The 20443-nt window shown below is 37.9% G+C and overlaps 1 protein-coding gene and 2 long non-coding RNA genes across 4 annotated transcripts in view; 2 read left to right on the top strand and 1 right to left on the bottom strand.

Annotated features, from left to right (window-relative positions):
• The first annotated feature begins 1321 nt into the window (after positions 1-1321).
• On the top strand, positions 1322-3049 carry LOC147168033 (uncharacterized). Its single transcript, XR_015095998.1, has 2 exons — positions 1322-1728; positions 2390-3049. It is a non-coding gene; the product is annotated as an uncharacterized LOC147168033 (long non-coding RNA).
• Positions 3040-4482, bottom strand: LOC147168032 (uncharacterized). Its single transcript, XR_015095997.1, has 2 exons — positions 4048-4482; positions 3040-3349 (listed from the first exon to the last, which is right to left on the bottom strand). It is a non-coding gene; the product is annotated as an uncharacterized LOC147168032 (long non-coding RNA).
• A 906-nt stretch (positions 4483-5388) lies between these two features.
• Positions 5389-20443, top strand: part of slitrk2 (SLIT and NTRK-like family, member 2) — a 33647-nt gene continuing 18592 nt past the window's right edge. For both annotated transcript variants that reach the window (XR_015096008.1, XM_086085451.1), the window contains exon 1: positions 5389-5539. The gene's annotated coding sequence lies outside the window, so the exon portion shown is untranslated. The remainder of the gene's footprint in view (positions 5540-20443) is intronic.

The following is a 20443-nucleotide window of genomic DNA, read 5'->3' as shown; positions in this document are numbered from 1 at the left end:
TACTATACAACGCTAACTTATATTTTAGATACCTTTTATATATCTATATATAAATCATATTTATCTTGTATATCTTATATATTATACTGTATATTACTTTTTAAGATTTTAAAGGAAGTAAAAAAGAAAGTTTAAAAAAAACCACTTGTTTCTGGGAAACAACAAAATGTGGAGGGCTCTGCTGAATCAGAACTGCAGTACTCACAATTGCATATCATGAAAATACAGTTTAACCTAAATCAGAAAAAGGTAATCAATTATTAGCCGTGTGATCCAGTTTCACTTTCAACTTTTTCTGGAGGAGTGTTGTTTTTTGTAATTGCATGCTCTTTTGTTTTACACTACTACAAATACTATTGCTATTTGACAGTGTTAGTTTTATGGTAATTTTGTTTTCAGTTCCAATCAATAGTTTCTCCTCAAACAATAAGACTTTGTATTTATTGTACTTAAATGTGCAAAGTATGTGCATGTCATGTGCCGGTGAGAAGTTCTTCAAAGGTCAACAGCAGTCACCAATTTTTGTTGTGATTCAAGAGTAAGTATATTATTTCCCTTTCGTTTTACATTTGATATTTTATAGCTTCATATACATTTTAGTCTTGTCTATTTGACACAGACATTGCTGTTTGTGGTTATCTAGAATTTTCCTCAGTAGTTATTCTTTTAATGCCATAATATTTAGTTAGGTGCTGTCGAGACAATCTTTTTTCATCTGACCAAAGATTCGCTTCAATTTAATAAAACAAACATCAAATGAATGAATAATATCTAAGTTGGATGGCTGGATCGCAGTTTCACAGTTACGCCATCAGGTGGCGCGCCATATTTCTAACCAGACAGACACAGACACACACCGAGTAGAAGAAGAATCTCGACGTGCCAACAGCCGTGCTTTTGAGTCTGTGGCTGTGAACAGGAATCCAAAAGTGGCAGTGTTTCAGGTTGGTAAAATGTGCATTAAAATAAAAATAAACAGAATGTGTATCTATGGAGGTAAATTTGGTGCAAAACTAACTTGTGCAAAAAATTTGTACCTGTAGAAAAAAGTCTAAATTTGTATCTGTAAAAGTCGTGATTTGTATCTGTAAAAAAAATGTGTGCCTGTAAAAAAAAAAATTGTGTCTGTAAAATAAATTTGTACCTGTAAAAAAAAATGTGTATGTGTAAAACAAATTTTTATCTGTAAAAACAAATTTGTACCTGTAAAAGTCATGATTTGTATCTGTACAAAATATTTTTTGTACCTGTACAAAAACTATAAATTTGTATCTGTAAAAGTTGTGATTTGTACCTGTAGAAATGACAACTTGTAGTCAAAGAAGTCGCCACTAGGAGTCACAAGTGGGTTTTCTGCTGCTGTTCAGTGACGTGAGTTTTGCCCCATTTGTCGCGCTACAAATGGAGCAAAACTAATTTGTACTTGTAGAGCGCCGTGATTTGTACTCGTAGAAGAAGAGGGCGGGCTCTGGAGGATTTGGGCGGGCTAAAGCTCAACCTCATTGGTTGAGCGAACGACCGTGGGTTGAACTCAAATGACGCCCATAAGTCCGCAATTCCAAACAGAGTAGCCACACTAGTTTACGCGTCATTTTGGAAGAAGAGGATGTCCCAGGCGTGAAAATTGCAACATGGTTCAATATACGAACACCGTGTGGAACAGCTTAAACATTGGTTGACATGCAGAGCACTCCAAGTGGGCAGAAAGAAAGAAGTTTTAGTATGAAGGTAAGATTTATTGTACGAACATAGCTCGTAATCCGGTGCTAGCGAGCTAGCTCATCTCATGTTGTTGTCACGAAAACTGAATACATTGAAGTCACGATTTGTATTTCAAGATTTGAAGCCTACCAGTGTAAACATACGATCAATAGCTTGTACCTGTAAAAAAAAAAAGAAAAGTGGACAGTACTCAGCTACTTGTATTTGACTAACATTATATTCAAGCATCTGTACTCTTACTATCATAATAAAATGAAAACAAAACGTTTTTACTGCGAGTGGATCTTTAAGCTGCTACAGGTATTTTAACCTCAACCCTTTACCGTCTGTATTTAATCAATTAATTTCAAATATTACAATTTATTGATAAATGTCAGTATTTTGCTCTTACACTCTTAGTTTACTCATCACTCACAGTACTCAAATATTTGTGCAAGTATTTTTTCTGCGCTTTTAATTTCTACTTGAGTTACATTTTCCAATGTAACATTACTCTTATTTAAATATTGGCTATTCTGCTTTTGAAATGCTAGTCTATCTGTATCACTAAGATGTGAGCAGTGTCACTGTCACACAGCTACTTTAACAAAAGTAACTAGGTCAAATGTTAGTTTATTTATTTTTAATTAAATAAGAATCTCATAAATTTCAAAATCTTCCTCAAAAGGTGGAGACAACTGCTGGAGACACTGCTGAAGCATCAGTGAAAAGGATGACCCAACTCCATCAGAAAGCAGCCAAGAGACAGGAGATGACACCTGGGGGTATTCCATCAAACTGGATTATGGAAAATTATTTTGCAGATCTTCTGCTGATGTGAATGTAGCAGGCTGTGGTCCCCTCCCCCACCTGTGGCAGTGGTCAGTCTTTTTTTCTGGTGGCTACAATAATGGGCAACATATATTTACAGCTCAACACCTATTTAGTCTTATTTTTTATATATATTGTTATAGGCTACTTGCCGACTTGCTGCCATGATCGCTTTTGGCTACTGTTGAGATGTAACAGTGAAGAATGAATATGTAGGTCAATTCGAGGTGCTTTACATTAAATCAATAATTAATAACACGATTAATGTGAAATACACATCTAACATGAAACAATTATAACTTATATATTTAGTCTGTCTGCTTTTTTCTTTTGCCAATCATATTTCCCTCGTCTTAGTGATAGCAGCAGTATTGCCTTTTTTGGTGAGTCTTGAATTCCTCATACAGCTCCATCAATAACTTTTGTTCTGTTTGTGAGAAGAATACTGTTCTCGTCTTGGATGGATGCAGAAACGGCTCTTCTGGACATCAAATAAAACATTTCAAATGATGCACAATCTTGTTTATTGAATGATACATGTTGTTATTTGATCTGACTATTTCAAATAACTCTCAATATGGATTAAATTGTACTCCTGCAACATTTCAAACTCAAAATTGGAAGACATTTAGAAAGCATAATTTCTTCACTTTCCCAAAGGTGTTTGTAGTGAAATTCTCTCAGAACAGTAATCAGTGTATCAAGGATTCTCATTTGTTGCACTTCACAGCCACTTTGAAGCAGGTTTGATGTCACACCATGTGCCACCGTCTAGCGATTGATCAAGAAGTAGCTTTGATTGACTGCATGCTGGCATCTGTGCGAATAGAATGGTTGGGTCAGCATATTCATACAATAAAAAATAATCATAGCTTCCTAGCTGTGTCTTTATCAAAACACAGCCACTGACATTATACGTAATCAGTAAAATGTTTAGCTTTATCTTGTTAGCCAGGAAAAAAACTAAGATTTTGTCACATCTTAATATCAGAAATAGTGGTAATACTGATAGACACAGACATTGTTTATAAACATTCCCATTTGCATTATTTTTATTTGGCTTCAGTGTTGAAAGCAAATGTGTACGTTTAAAAGTGTAAGAGCCTTTTATTTGAACTGTTTGCAAAGCATACATTGCAAAAATACTGACATTTATCAATAAATTGTAATATTTGAAATTAATTGATTAAATACAGACGGTAAAGGGTTGAGGTTAAAATACCTGTAGCAGCTTAAAGATCCACTCGCAGTAAAAACGTTTTGTTTTCATTTTATTATGATAGTAAGAGTACAGATGCTTGAATATAATGTTAGTCAAATACAAGTAGCTGAGTACTGTCCACTTTTCTTTTTTTTTTACAGGTACAAGCTATTGATCGTATGTTTACACTGGTAGGCTTCAAATCTTGAAATACAAATCGTGACTTCAATGTATTCAGTTTTCGTGACAACAACATGAGATGAGCTAGCTCGCTAGCACCGGATTACGAGCTATGTTCGTACAATAAATCTTACCTTCATACTAAAACTTCTTTCTTTCTGCCCACTTGGAGTGCTCTGCATGTCAACCAATGTTTAAGCTGTTCCACACGGTGTTCGTATATTGAACCATGTTGCAATTTTCACGCCTGGGACATCCTCTTCTTCCAAAATGACGCGTAAACTAGTGTGGCTACTCTGTTTGGAATTGCGGACTTATGGGCGTCATTTGAGTTCAACCCACGGTCGTTCGCTCAACCAATGAGGTTGAGCTTTAGCCCGCCCAAATCCTCCAGAGCCCGCCCTCTTCTTCTACGAGTACAAATCACGGCGCTCTACAAGTACAAATTAGTTTTGCTCCATTTGTAGCGCGACAAATGGGGCAAAACTCACGTCACTGAACAGCAGCAGAAAACCCACTTGTGACTCCTAGTGGCGACTTCTTTGACTACAAGTTGTCATTTCTACAGGTACAAATCACAACTTTTACAGATACAAATTTATAGTTTTTGTACAGGTACAAAAAATTTTTTGTACAGATACAAATCATGACTTTTACAGGTACAAATTTGTTTTTACAGATACAAATTTGTTTTTACAGATACAAATTTGTTTTACACATACACATTTTTTTTTACAGGTACAATTTTATTTTACAGACACCATTTTTTTTTTTACAGGCACACATTTTTTTTACAGATACAAATCACGACTTTTACAGATACAAATTTAGACTTTTTTCTACAGGTACAAATTTTTTGCACAAGTTAGTTTTGCACCAAATTTACCTCCATATGTATCACTCTTTCATTTTTCACTCCTGTCACTTAGCATACGTCTTTAGAGGTTGTTTGACTGAATAAATTATTCCATATCATCCTAAAAGATAAAGCTAAGTTGCTGATCATCTATTAGCAATAAAAGCAAGGTGTGCTGTGTTGCTAACATATGCTAGTAAGCTAACCAACAGCACTGAAATGGGACATGAGTGCTTAAGTACATGAATGAAGCTTATTTAAGTTTTCTTTTAACATGCTATCATAACAGTTGAAGACAGAACATTGACTAACAATATTAGAATATGTTACATGTTGTTAGGTTTAGTTTTTAAAGTAAGTGTGATGGTGTAGAAATGCATTAACAAAGTTTATCTGTAACTTGTTTTTCTTCTCACTGTAACTCCTTTCATCAGGAAACTAAGCAGAGAGGTGTCATCTGTCATGCTGCAGGTTTTTCAGTTGGTGAGGCAAGTAAGAACCTTTATATTAATTATTGCGCTAATGATGAACATTGCATTAGTTTCACACTATAATATAACAAATATGTAGATGTTGTACTTCGTTGCTTTTAATATATTCTGTTCATGTACAGGTTGTTGGTACTGTTTTGACGAGCCACGTGGCGTACGGGTGGTCACAGTCTTCAAATCAAGATGGCTAATTATTTATTCACTACTTATCCAAACTTGGAAGGCATGATGTATCTTGTCCTGAGCTTGATGTCAACTCCATGAAAAGGAAACAGTCAGGTGAACAAACACTCACAAAGTATTAGAAGAATCAAAAGAGAGCTGAGGTAAACTAACTTCCACCACATCCAAGTGTTTAAACTAGTGACAGGGATGTAACTTTGCACATACTTAATGGGGAGGAAGAAGATGCGCAGGTCTTAACCCATGAAGACAAATGTGGCAAAGAGGAACATTTTAAGATAATATTGGTATGTTTTTAAAGTTCATAATATGACGTAACATAATAATAGAATGCCAATTGTGCTCAGGTGTCAGGCTGTGAATGTTTTTTTTTCTTTTACCAAAATGTTCTGGCCACAAAATCTAATATGAGGAGGAGAGCGGAACAGGTAAATGATTCTGAACACGACCTAATTTTGATGATGCTGTATTGCTGTCTTTTACAGTATGTTTGAAACTTACATGCTGTGTTGTTGATATTGTTTAGGTGCACAGCTCCCTTTTCCAAAACCATAAACACAATTACAGCTCAACAACAGTGCACACAGACCCATAGTTAATTTAACTTGTGAGTAATAATAACTACTAACTATGATAATCAAAGAACACAGTAATCAAAATGCACCTCCCCCAAAAATGTTTATTACAGTTTTCTGCTTGTTTCAGGCAATGACAGTTAAACCTTCTAATGGAGCTTGGGGTCGAAGACAAGCAAAGGGAAATGACTGTAGTTGCTAAGTTTTCCTCATGTCACTGTTATTTAAAGATTCCAACATTGTTTTTGTTTTCTGATCAGCAGTGTTCAATTCGAAAGGTAAACGGAAAGGTTGCAAAAATTAATAAGGCGTCTATTTGAAATGCATTATTAAGATACACTTTAAAGTAAATTGTTGTCTGTAAATCATGAGGTTGATGTGAAAGATGACTGTAAAAGTAAAAATGCACATTCAGCCATATTGCCTAGCCTATAGATCAGACTGAATTGTTTATTACGGGGTGGCGTGGCTGATTAGTAAAGTGGTAGTCTCGCAACCCAGAGGATGTCATTGTGACCACGCCGAAGTATCTCTGAGCAAGATACTGAACCCCCAGTTGCTCCTGATGATGCATCCGTTTTGAGGGCCTTGTAAGGTGGGAAAGCGCTATATAAATGAAGTACCATGATCACCCTCTTAAAATAATTGCCTATGTCATTTTTTTTTGCAAAATTTTTTTTGTGCCTAAATCTCCTTATTATGTAAATGATTACATTTTTTGTTTCCTGAAAAATCTGAAATAAATTACATAGGCAATTATATTAAGAAGGCGTCGATTTACCATTTAGAAGCACAAATATAATTTGTAAAAGAGTCATTTATGAACACTTTATTGCCTAAATCTCTGCGACTCTGATCCTGCCTAAATTTGGCATTGCTTCCCCCCCCCCCCCCCCACGTTTTTTTCTAAGATTTTGCTTAATAGTATCTCAGTATTGCTAATTTTCTCCTTGGAGATCTCCAAGGTATCTCCAGTAAGTCTCACGTTTGACTCTCCTCTATAATTGCAATGTCTCCCTTATTTCTCCTAGTGAATTTTAAGAGAAACAAATTAGAAACGTTTGAGAAAAAAGAGAGAGTAAAATGAGGCTGAGATGAGATTCTCACATTTGTCTCACATAGTCTCACTTTTTTCTCCTTATGCTCATTTTTTCCTTGAAGTTAGATCTCAAAATTATCTCCAATAAGTAAGTCTAAGGTATGACTCCCTCTTTCATTTCTATGTCTCCCTTATTTCTCCTCGTGAATTTTAGGAGAAACATGAGCGACACTGGATATAAAAAAAGAGTAAAATGAGAAGGAAATGAGATTCTCACATAGTCTTCTTACTTATTTCTCCTTATGCTCATTTTCTCCTTGAAGTTAGATCTCAAAGTTATCTCCATTAAGTCTCAAGTATGATTCTCTCTTTAATTGCTATGTTTCCCTTATTTCTCCTAATGAATTTTAGGAGAAACAAATGAGAAACGTTTGAGACAAAAGAGAGTAAAATGAGACTGTGGTGAGATTCTCAAATTTGTCTCACAAGACATAGACGATCAAGCTTTGAGCAATAAAATTTTCCTCTGGGTGATCTCTTATTTGCCATTTTCAAATGTGTTTTCTCATTCCCAGTCAGTAGATTAATCTGACACTAGGTGGGTTTCCATCCCAAAAAAAACTGAATGGAAACGGCAGAAATTCGAAAAAAAGGCCCAAACTTCGCAAAAAGGTTTCTTGGAGGGGGTGGTTTTTGAAGCGTTATCGAAAAAAAGAAAAATTTGCATTTTGGCGATGGAAACAGGTTTTGCGAATAAGCGACTACAATACCGGATATACGTCGCACGTTTTGACTGATACTACGTCACACGCACGTTAGTAGTCACAATAAATGGCGGATGGTAAAGTAAGATATGTTTGGGGAGACAAAGAAACACAATTATTTTTATAATTAATTAAAGAAAAAAACATGAATGCAATTTTAGATGGCTTTATTAACATCAGCTCTCAATGTAACGACACACTTCACTTACATGCGGGAGGGAAGCCAACAAGACAAACTACTTCCGTTCAGTCCGTCAAAACCAACATTCACATCTGGAACTTCCCATTGTCCCAAAGTTCCATCACTACGTCATCTCGTGCCGCATATTCGCAAAAGAGCGGATGGAAACAGGCATAAGTCGCATGTCCGTTTTGCGCATTTTCACAAAATTTGCATAAAAATTTCAAAACATTTGGATGGAAACCTGACTAATGACTTTCCAGAACAGAATAATATTGTTTTTGATACGTTTCTACTCATCTAGATAGGCAATGTGACACTTGGTGTATTATCTGTGCTTAGATCACATCAATATTATAAGATATAGCATTGTGGAGCAAGTGTATGACACTTTGCATATGATTATTGCACCCTAATACAGAGTGTACAAAATAATGCATGCTGTATTTCTTGCTTTCTAATTGAAACGCTAAAACAATAATGCATTTTCCTTTCCTCCTAGAAGTAGCTTTTCCTTCTTGCGTACTGGAGCTGAATACATAAGCATGATATATTCTCCCTTGACAAATGTCATTGTGTCCCACTTCTGAAGCAAATGGAAAAACCCTCATATCACAATTTTTCTTGTAAACCCCAGGAGAAAAACTCAGCAAGAACAAAGTTTTACTATCATCATTTACAGCTGAATCCCAGGTTGCTGACCCACAGCAGCTAAGCTCAAATGCGTAAACAACACATCACCCCCCCCCCCCGAATTCACTTGTAGAGTCGATTAAAGCAATAGACCCTGCTGTGTAACGTACACACATATGCTCACAAACGGCTTAACTTCTCTCTGTTGTGACATCATCCTTCTCCCCATCAATTCGTAAGACTACCTTTAATAAAAAACATGTTTCTCACAGTTAGTCATTTTCAGTTATGTGCTTTAGAGTGAAAATGGCGCACACCGTATTTCTGTGTGCCTAGATTATTTCAACCACTTTCTTAAGTCTTTCATTTAGGATTTTGTTTTTGCCAGATATGCAATCTGGGGGAGCAAACCTAAAAACATTGGCATTCCGTGTCAAATTTGGACCTTGCGTTCATTCTCCTGTTATTTTTCCTCAAACACATTTCAGAGGCTGTATGGAGTAAGTCAGTTTGGAAGAGACTTCCAGAAAGCAATCAAATGTATTTAAAGTCTGGTGTCCCATTCCGAGGTATTGATGGGGAAATGGAGCAATATTGTGAAGGTTGATCAATATCTAGTGTTCTCATGTTTGTGTCCAGTCTTATATTTGCTAAATAATTCATTTGAATGCTTGGCGCCCTGTTGGGGCGGATGTGACGTTACCACGCTGACATGCCATCAATCGCGCCTATTAGTTACTATTGAGTGATACCAATACGTTATCAGTCATCTAGATTTGCTCATTTATTTATTATAATTTATTTAAACAGAAAGGATATAACCTGATCCAACAGACAGCTTCCGGCTTGCAACACATTTTCTATTTCTTTTTTAAATGAGTTGTTAGCCCCAGTTTGCTGTGAGTCATGGCTCGCCAGTATCAAAGTCAAAATTAACCCCTCGAGAGCAGAGTGGGGATCATCTTAAATGGTAGCCTTGTAAATGGAAGCACTCACCATCCTACCTCAGACAACGTGTCTCTTGTTTGACTTTACCCATCTGCAGTACCAGGAGTGCTTGAAAAACGTTTTTGTTAATGTATTTATTAATTTCTTTACATTCATTCAGCAGGTAATGATGTACTTAGGTTGACATGAGATACCTCCAAAAATTCAAATGCTGAAGAATATCCTTGCAGTATACACATTTATGCTCATTACACATTATTACGTTACACTCATTATTATTATTATTATTTTCAAGTTCCTGTCTTGTTTATTGCACAAATACTGTATATTGCATTGACTGAATTAAATTATCTTTAAGTTGTTCCTTTTGATAGGTTTTTATTATATTCTTATGTTTTTTTTTATATTATGTAAGGGGAACTTTTCTTTCTTTTTGCAAGAATACATTGCATGTGCCAGCACTAGCCAAAACACGGTAATCTGATTAACATTGCGTTCATAGAATGAGATTATACAGTATCATTCATCAATCTTCATCGATTTCTACCCTAAATAACGTAAACCTTTTGAGGCAATCCCTGGATGTAAATGTTTTAAGTACAACCAATTTATCCAGGTTTTCATTGATAGAGATAATTCCAACAAAAATGCCTGTGTGTGTAACTTTTCACTAAGACAAGAAACCAAAGGAGCAATTTTTAATACACCATAAATGCAGACACAGTATGCCTCGGCACGTTCATCCCTCTTTTTCCCGTACCCAAACGCATGTTGCTCCAGACTCATCCTCGCTTCAAACTTTGCTTGCTTGAGACATAACTATTTAAAAAAATAAATTTTCCTGCTTTGTCACTAATTTCTAGATGTTCTGTTTGTGCAAAATTAATGAATCAATAAATGGCTGGACAAACAATGAATGGAACACAGATTGCGTGAGTCGACACTGCACAAAGCAACTATATGAGTGGACACTTACAAGGAAGATTGTGCACCTCTCACTTTTTAATATCTGTTTCGATTATGTTGCCTAAGCACAAGGGGTGGTCGGGATTAAAAAATTTGCATTATTAGATTTTTTTTCTTCCACCCAGGTCAAATGGATTTGGATGTGGTTGTGCATTGATTTCATATTTTTTTTGTAAATGTTTTTTAGTTACAACAAAAACAAGCTCGTGAGAACAGACCATTACTGGCAAAATAAATTCATCAAATTTAGAAGAAAAATTCACTGCTCTGCTAATTATATTCAAGAGACAGACTAATTGATTTAATTTGGATGTAAAACAGCCTTATTGAATTTATTTCCGATGAGTATAAAAATAAATGGAAAGGTTGGTATACAAAAGCCTCAATACAAACACAAATTATTTTACCTCCTGAACATCTCTGCTGATAAAGCAGTATTTGCCCTTTAAATGAGGGGGAAAAAAACATTTACTGTACACATCTAACGCATGTGACTCCAATTCTTACATGTAATCAGATATTCTTAGATCCCATCAGTGACTCAATATGCGGAAATAAAAATGTTGTATTGATCGTATAGAAACCATGTAACTCAAATCTGAGGAGGATTAGGTATTTCCTGTCATGCAATACACGTAGAATAGAAAATAAAGTAACCTCAAGAAAAAAAGTAACTTCTCAAGAAAGAAAAGAAAGTAATTTGTCAAAAATTTACTTGAGTGCCTTTAAATCTACAGGTAGGTCAAAAGTGACCTGGAGAGGTCATTTTCTTCTTTTTGATATTCTGCCATTTCAAATTTTAACATACAATCCATCAATTTTCCACCGTTTATTTGAGGTCGGGTCGCTTTAGCAGGGAAGCCCAGACTTTGTCAATTTCCCCTGGGGGGATCAAAAGGCGTTCCCAGGCCAGACGAGATACATAGCCTCTCCAGCGTGTTCTGAGTGAATGTCACATCTGTGGTTGTGGTAATACAATAGAGTATGGCAAATATAGTCATTTTATAAATAGCGCAAACTTTTTAACCGCAAACCGATCCCTTGCACTGCAAAGCCGGTACAATCATGCAGTCATCAGACTTTTCTGTGAACTCCTCGCGTTGCTGTGTATAAGGGGGGCTTGCTGAACCGCCAGAGAATTGGGTGGTGGTACTGGGACGCTGCCCTCCGATGAGGAAGTACCCAGAGGTGTGGATTTGAGTCATGTGACTCGAGTCATGAATTTGACGACTTTAGACTCAACTTGACAAAATGTTAAAAGACTTGTAACTCGACTTGGACTTTAACAACAATGACTTGTAACTTCACTTGTACTTGAGCCCTTTGACTTTAAAATACGTGCTTCTTCTACCAAAACAAAAAAATTAAAATGTATGTTAACGATTAAGTTTCGTCTCGTGTGAGCTGGGCTGACACAGCGCCGTCATTCAGACAAGTCAGGGAAGCCGCAAACACACACCGCCTACGCTAAAGCAAACTTCAAAATAAAGCTGACCAATGCAACAGCCTTGGCGGATTTGACCTTGTAGTCTGCCTGCATGGTGGCATGAATGGCAGCTTGACTACTTCCCTTTCCCATTTTGGCTTGCATTATTAACGTAAAAAAAAAAAAAAAAAAAATACATATTTTCAACCACCATTATCATAATGCCACCCCGAAAGTATATTAAATAGCTAATTTAGGACGCAAAGAAACTGCAAGTTAATTACGCCGTCATTGTATGATACGGTACAAGTCCCCGGCATTCGTGGCTTGTAGCTAGCTGTTAGCGTTAGCATCGGTTGCCTGGCTGGCAACAGTAGTTTGACAGCTTTTGCTTGGTGGCTCGCTTTCTTTTCTTATTGTTTTCAATATTGTGGACCTATGCTACTTTATAATCCACTCTCCCTGTTTAAATGAAGGGAATGCGCCTAAAATTGCACTTAGATGTATTTTTCATGATTATAAATAAATAGAACTTTGCCTTCATTTATAATTATTTTATAAAACACTAGCTTTATATATATATATATATATATATATATATATATATATGGAATAGGTCTAAAATAATTTTGTATCTTGCCTTATATTGCACTTAAAGTTCTGTTCCTAAATCCTAATGGTTATATTAGACATTTTGAGTTTATATATATATATTTAAAATGTAATGGGCAAAAACATTTTATAAAATAAATAAAGACAAAATTACATTTATCTGATTTTTATTTTATTTTATTTTTAAACAATTCGATCCGTGACTTTTGTGATCCATTGCACCACTAGTTGTTCGGGTCCAAAAACTTACGAGGTGGTCAACAATAAATGAATTGCACTATGTCCAAGATTAGATCACTGACGGAGAGGCAACAACTTCATACTTCGTTCAACATCTGAAGTTGCACAAAGAACGGTAAGTAAGCTAATGTCAGTTGTTTATCGGGTAATTATTGTTGCTATTGTTGCACCACTCTGGGTTCACTCCCTGACTCCTACTTTGATGCCCACCCCAAATAATATCATCTATGATGTTGTTAAAAATGACTCGAAAGGACTTGAGACTATTTTTCTAAGTTCCACTTTCCATGCCCACAACTGATCATCATTACCAGCTCTCTCTCCGACTGTACATTGCAAATATATCCATGCCAAGTATGTTAAGGGATATAAATGTATATCAACTGACTATCATGTCAGGAAATGCATTATAATTTCACTGAAATTATTAAACACGTGTCCCCTTTCAGCTTTGTACAAAAACTTTTAATATAAATATGCCTTTGAGCCATGCAAGGGGGCACAAACCAGTGTCTTATTGTGCCGGTCCCAAGACCAGGATAAATACAGAGGGTTGTGTCAGGAAGGGCATCTGACGTAAAAACCTTTGCCAAATCAAACATGTGAATCAAATATATGACTTCCATACAGGATCGGTCAAGGCCCGGGTTAACAACGACCGCCATCGGTGCTGTTGACCTACAGGATGCCGGTGGAAACTGGACTACTGTTGGTCGAAGAAGGAGAGGAGGGAAGGTGTTTTTGTAGGAAGAAAGAGAAGAGGAACATCAAAAGTCTAGGACTGAGAGTAGGGACTTTGAATGTTGGAACTGTGACAGGAAAAGGTAGAGAGCTGGCTGACATGATGCAGAGGAGGAAGGTGGACATATTGTGTGTTCAGGAGACCAAGTGGAAAGGGTGCAAAGCTAGAAGTTTAGGAGCAGAGTTAAAGTGATTCCAGCGTGGTGTAGATAGGAAGAGAAATGGAGTAGAAGTTATCGTGAAGGAGGAGTTTGTTAGGAACGTCCTGGAGGTAAAAAGAGTGATAAGCCTGAATCTAGGAATCGTAGGTGTGATGATCAATGTTGTTAGTGGGTATGCGCCACAGGTAGAATGTGAGCTGGAGGAGAAGAAAAACTTTTGGTTGGACCTTGATGAAATGATGCAGAGCATCCCTAGAAGTGAGAGAGTTGTCATTGGTGCAGACTTCAATGGAAACGTTGTTGCAGGAAACAGAGGTGATGAGGAGGTGATGGGCAAGTTTGGTATCCAGGAGGAACGCAATACAGATGGTGGTTGACTTGGCAAAAATAATGTAATAGCTGTTGTGAATACTTTTTTCCAGAAGAGGCAGGAACATTGGGTGACCTACAAGAGTGGAGGTAGGAGTGCACAGGTAGACTACATCTTGTGTAGACGGTGAAATCTGAGGGAGATCAGCCACTGCAAAGTAGCGGTAGGTGAGAGTGTTGCCAGACAGCATAGGATGATAGTGTGTAGGAAGACAAAGACGGCAAAGGCAGAGCAGAGGACGGAATGGTGGAAGCTGAAAAAGGAAGAGTGTTGTATGACTTTTAGGAAGGAGTTGAGACAGGCTCTGGGTGATCAGGAGGTTTTTCCAAATGACTGGACAACTACAGCAAATGTGATCAGGAAGACAGGTAGGACAGTCCTTGGTGTGTCATCTGGAAGGAATGGAGATAAGAAGACTTGGTGGTGCAATGAGGTGCAGAAGTTGATCCATCCAGAGAAATAGGTTAGCTAAGAAGAAGTGGGACTCTGAGAGGACTGAAGAAAGTAGACAGGAGTACAGGGACATGCAGCGTAGGGTGAAAGTAGAAGTGGCAAAGGCCAAACAAGGGGCTTACAATGACTTATATGCTGGGTTGGATAGTGGAAGAGACTGATCTATACAGGTTGGCAAGGCAAAGAGACAGAGATGGGAAGGATGTGCAACAGGTTAGGGTAATAACGGATAGGGATGGAAGTGTGTTGACAGATGCCAGTAGTGTGATGGGAAGATGGAAAGAGTACTTTGAAGAGTTGATGAATGAGGAAAATTAGAGCGAACAAAGAGTAGAAGAGGTGACTGTTATGGACCAGGAAGTAGCAAAGATTAGTAAGGATGAATTGAGAAGGGAATTGAAGAAGATGAAGTGTGGAAAGGCATTTGGTCCTGATGATATACCTGTGGAGGTATGAAAGTGTCTGGGAGAGGTAGCAGTAGAATTTCTGACTGGGTTGTTCAACAGGATCTTAGATAGTGACAAGATGCCTGAGGAATGGAGGAGAAGTGTGCTGGTGCCCATTTTTAAGAAAAAGGGAGACGCGCAGAGTTGTTGCAACTACAGAAGAATAAAGCTAATGAGCCACACAATGAAGCTATGGGAAACAGTAGTTGAAGCTAGACTGGGGGCAGAGGTGGACATTTGTGAGCAGCAGTATAGTTTCATGCCCCCCAAAAAAAGAAGAGTACCACAGATGCAGTATTTGCTTTGATGATGCTGATAGAGAAGTACAGAGAAGGTCAGAAGGAGCTGCATTGTGTCTTTGTAGATCTGGAGAAAGCTTACGACAGGATGCCCAGAGATGAACTGAGGTTTTGTATGAGGAAGTCTGGAGTAGCAGAGAAGTATGTTCAAGTGGTGCAAGACATGTTTGAGGACTGTAAGACAGTGGTGAGGTGTGCTGTAGGTGTGACGGAGGAGTTCAAAGTGGAGGTGGGACTACATCAGGGATCAGTTCTGAGCCCCTTCTTGTTTGCTATGGCAATGGACAGGATGACAAAAGAGGTTAGACAGGAATCTCCATGGACTATGATGTTTGCAGATGACATTGTGATCTGTAGTGAGAGCAGGGAACACGTGGAAGAGAATTTAGAGGCGTGGAGGTTTGCCCTGGAAAGGAGGGGAATGAAGGTTAGTTGTAGCAAGATGGAGTATCTGTGTGTGAATGGGAGGGACCCAAGTGGAAGAGTAAGATTACAGGGAGAAAAGACCAAGAAGGTGGAGGAGTTTAAGTATTTAGGGTCAACAGTCCAGAGCAATGGAGTGTGGAAAAGAAGTGATGAAGTGTGTGCAGGCAGGCTGGAACGGGTGGAGAAAAGTGTTAGGTGTGATGTGTGATGAGGATGCAGAGGCAGGCTTAGATGGAGGCAACTGATTCGCTCTGGCGACCCCTGAAGGGAAAAGCAGAAAGGAAAAGAAGAAGATGCCTTTGAGCCATAAGCTACAAGATTTCACTTAGCTCAGTCCGAAGAACAATTGCCTCCCACCACTGAGAACCTGGGTTCGAACCCCGTTTGGACCACATTTTAGTACATTCGGTGGTTCGAATCCCACCTTAGACTGGTTGCAGTTCAACTTTTCTTTTTTTCATTCATAAATCATATACAATTGATCATTTGTAATTTTCACACTATTTATCTTTCATTAACATTCGATTAACACGTTATATTTAATGCATTCAATTTAATGTTCAATAACACATTCACTCTGGCATACAGCAAGCATGTCCCCTGTGGGTCAGTGCATAGTGCAGCAGTGCATGGAACAGTAAATAGGAGGTGAGGGTTTGAAACTCCCCTCTGAAAGAACTGGTTGTAGTTCAGCTTCCCATTTTCCATTTATAATTTATCTACAATTGATCATTTGTAATTTACCACACAATTTATCTTTCATTATCAATAGTTTAACACACGTTATATTTAATGCACTCAATTTAATGTTTAATGACACATCCACTCTGGCGTACAGCAAGACATCCCTCAATTATATTTCACAAGACTTCAATGATGACAAGTCCCCTGTGGGTCAGTGGATAGTGCAGTAAACAGGAGGCGACGGTTCGAATCCCACTTTCACCATATTGCAGTTTGTTTTCTTTTTATTCATTTATCATTCAAGTACAAATTACTACTTAATATTACTAGTTGTACTACTACTACTACTACTACTACTACTACTACTACTACTACTACTACTATTACTAGTAATTAACTCTTTGACTGCCAAGCATTTTCAGAAAAGAGGATATGTGGGTGCCAGCTGATTTAAGCATTTTGACTGATCTTTCAAGGTCCACAAAATTTTTTGTGTTTGGACTATGGAAACACAGATACTACCAAATGAAAGATTGAACTCTCATCTTTCATCAGAAAAAAAGGTTTGTTTCTACCTTATTCCGTTTTTCAGTAATCAACAATAGAAAATAGGTTAGTTTCACCCAAATGCTCTGTTTTGGACCAAAATATGGAGAAATCAAGCTTTTTTGTGAAACGATATTATTTCATGCACTGAATTTGATACCTTTTTTTTCCCATGAATGATGCCACAAACACCTAAACAGTGCTTTACTTCTGTAAAACACTACCACCAACAATGAAAAAGTGTTTTTTGATAGCAAAATAAGTTTATTTACATTCAACAGTGTAACAATTTGACAAAACAATTTGGCAAACTATTTACAAATGTGTGCAACTGTGGTACTATTTACAATTGTGTGGATGTTTCAACTACACAGTTTTTCTTTTTGTGAGGTATATTGTGTAAAACTCCCCTGCGTGCAAGGGGACGCAGCAGGATTTGCACCACAGATTAGTTTCACTGCGATTGCCCCTTCGCGTGCACTTTCTTGCCGGCCTTTTTTTCCGGGGAGTAGCAGGTATATACTGCAGTGTGTGTTTGGCCATGTTGTCATCAAGTCTACTCTCAGGATCATTATACGGTGACCTGGTGTTACGTCTGGCTTCCTCATGTCCTTCAGTTCCTATACCGGGTGGTAAGAGATGTTCTGATCCATCTTATCCACTCCATTCATGGTGGCATCGTAGTCCAGAACCAGTGTCTTCTCCGTGATCAGACTGTACCCACTCCTCCGATGAATATGCGTCCGATTGAACGTCCGCCTGTACAGAAGTGCTCGGTTGTGCATCACGTTTTCCGCCGTTAGCATCGCTAGCCGGTGAGGCTTTACGACGTGATCGAAGCCGCCGCGTCAACGCTTCCAACTTCGGCGTCAACCTCGGGGTCACCATCATCATCATCAATGTGCTCTTTAACATTGGTCGATGCTTTTCGTCTTTGAAAAAAATGCTCAAGCGTGAGCTGCTTGCAACCGGTCGCCATTTTCGCTTCCTCAGCCATTCTCCCCTCAACACTCTAGCTCCGCCTCACGTCTTCTACTGACTCCTACCCGATCTTGTCCAAAGAGAGTAATCGCTGCCATCTAGTGTCCAAAAATAGTCATTATACTAACTCGATCTGCTTGATACTTTCAGCACATCTTGCCAAGGCTTTCCTCCACCCATTTCCAAAAAACAAACAAAAAAAACATAGTTGAACGTCTTTTAACGTCTTTGGCGGCACTCATTTGGATTTTACTAAACGTTATTAAACGTTTTTGGCGGTCAAAGAGTTAATAATTAATTATTTGTAATTTTCACATAATTTGTCTTTCAATTTCCTTCATAAGCATTGAGCTTAACATTCAGCTTTCAGCATTCCCACGCAATTTCTACAGAAATTGCACTTAGTCTAGTGTTGTTTCTAAGCTTTATTATTTCAGGCACTTTTTATTCTACACACTTATTTTGCCGTGCAATAACTCCCACATATTACACCCTACTTACACCGCTTCAAAAATTCACGCCTTCCTGGGAATATATTCATTTTCAATGTGACAGTCTGAAATTTTTGTAAGTACAGCTTTCCACGCCCACTTCCATACATACAACTGATCATCATTACCAGGTGTCTGGTACTGCTCGGTGGCGCAGTTGGTAAAGTGCACTGTCCAGTAACCAGGAGGTCGGTTGCAAATATATCCATGGCTATTATGCTAAGTGAGACACATATATACCAACTGACTATCATATCAGGAAATGCGTTATAATTTCACAGAAATTATTAAATTAATGTGATATCTTTCAGCAGCAGATGACCATTTTCAATATAAATACGCCATTAGCCATGACCTTGAACAAGTCACTCAGCTCACTGGTAAAACATACACCTGGCACACCGCGGCCAGCCGCAGATAGTTGGCACGCCCGAACCATCGTGATGAACGTCTCGCGAGAGGCAGCTCGTCTTTTGGAGACTTGTTTTCGATCCCAACCCAAACGTAAGTAAATATCACTTAAATTGTTCAAATGTTTGGCATATTCTAAATTCAGTTTAATAAGAAATCAAAAGCATTAAATGACTATGGTAGTTGTTTTTATCTGATATGAAAGTCGATGCAAATCAAAACAAGTCATTTTAGGCATATTTGTCATTCTATTTTAGAAAGTTCTAGCAAAAACTGCCTGTTATTTTTTTTAAGATATGCATAAAAAATATAAATGTTATTTTCAGTGGAAATGATTATTATGATTTTATTCTAAATTCAGTTAAGCTTAACTATCCGTAGCGCAAGCGCTGCACAGGCATGCCGGTGTGTAGGTTCAGATCTAGGCTGTAACACAGTTGTTTTTTTCAACTTCAATTTCTGAAAAAGTCATTGTCGAATAATTTCACATTCATTTTACTAAATGTCCCATTTCATTTAATGTCATTTGACATAAACTTTGTTACTATATTAATCCATCTTTGCAGTTGTATTACACTCGATTACTCAATACAATTACATACAATGTCAAAGGCACTTCCATATCTGCAGTAGTACCGTGGTTAAAGCAAATGACTGGCATGTGGAACATTAGGGTACAATTCCCACTTGAAGCTCCTTAGAGCGAATGCAGCTAAATTTTTCCTTTTGTGATTTATCATTCACACTACAATTAATAATTTGTAATTTTCACATAAATTATCATTCAAAGTACTTCATAAGCATTCCGCACAGATTCAAATCTGAGCATTCAGTGTTTGTCTAGTTTACATTGCTTTACCATCCTTGTTGCACTAACCACCAGACCAATACAGAGATGATGGGAGAACACAAGGGTATTGTTTCTTCATTGTATTGTGGCGAGTTCAACAGAAGAGGCCAACTCAATGGCACATTGTAAGATAAGCAGCTTGATTACAAAAAGCGAGAGCGAGACTACAGTCTTGATCTTTTCAGTCCATCACTCATGTCACCTGCTTCTTATGGCGGTATACGGCTCTCTCAAACCTGCACCACTCTGTGAACCTCAGCACTTTTCAGATTGGCCGCCCCCTTGACTTGACTATACATTACCTCACTTTAGGAATATCCCTAAGACCCCACGAGTTATAGAGCTGACACACACGTGGGCACACACGGACAGATACACGCACACACACACGCGCACAAAAGCATACGCATGCATGCACTCAAACACAAATAGCATCATAGCTGCTATCCATCAACCAAGCAAACTTCACCTCTAAATTCCATAGCTACAGCCACTGACATATGTGGTGGCAAGCATGTGTGTCTCACAGTTTATCATCTCTACTGGCCAGTGTATTACACGAAGCTAGGATACAAAGAAGAGTGGGTGCATATGCATGTGTTCTTGTATGTGTTACCTCATGTGGACTATTTTCTGGGTTTTTACTATATTATGGGGACCACTAGTGCTTTTGAGGGTCAAGATTTGGTTATTTTTTTCTTTCTTTTTAAAATTGTGTGGGTGAGTATGTGCGTGTGTGTGTGCATGTGTGCGTGTG

The sequence above is a fragment of the Leptonotus elevatus genome, chromosome 9, assembly GCF_054856555.1.
Source record: "Leptonotus elevatus isolate MCC_2025b chromosome 9, RoL_Lele_1.0, whole genome shotgun sequence".
Taxonomy (NCBI): Eukaryota; Metazoa; Chordata; class Actinopteri; order Syngnathiformes; family Syngnathidae; genus Leptonotus; species Leptonotus elevatus.
This window is presented reverse-complemented; position numbering and strand designations above follow the sequence as displayed.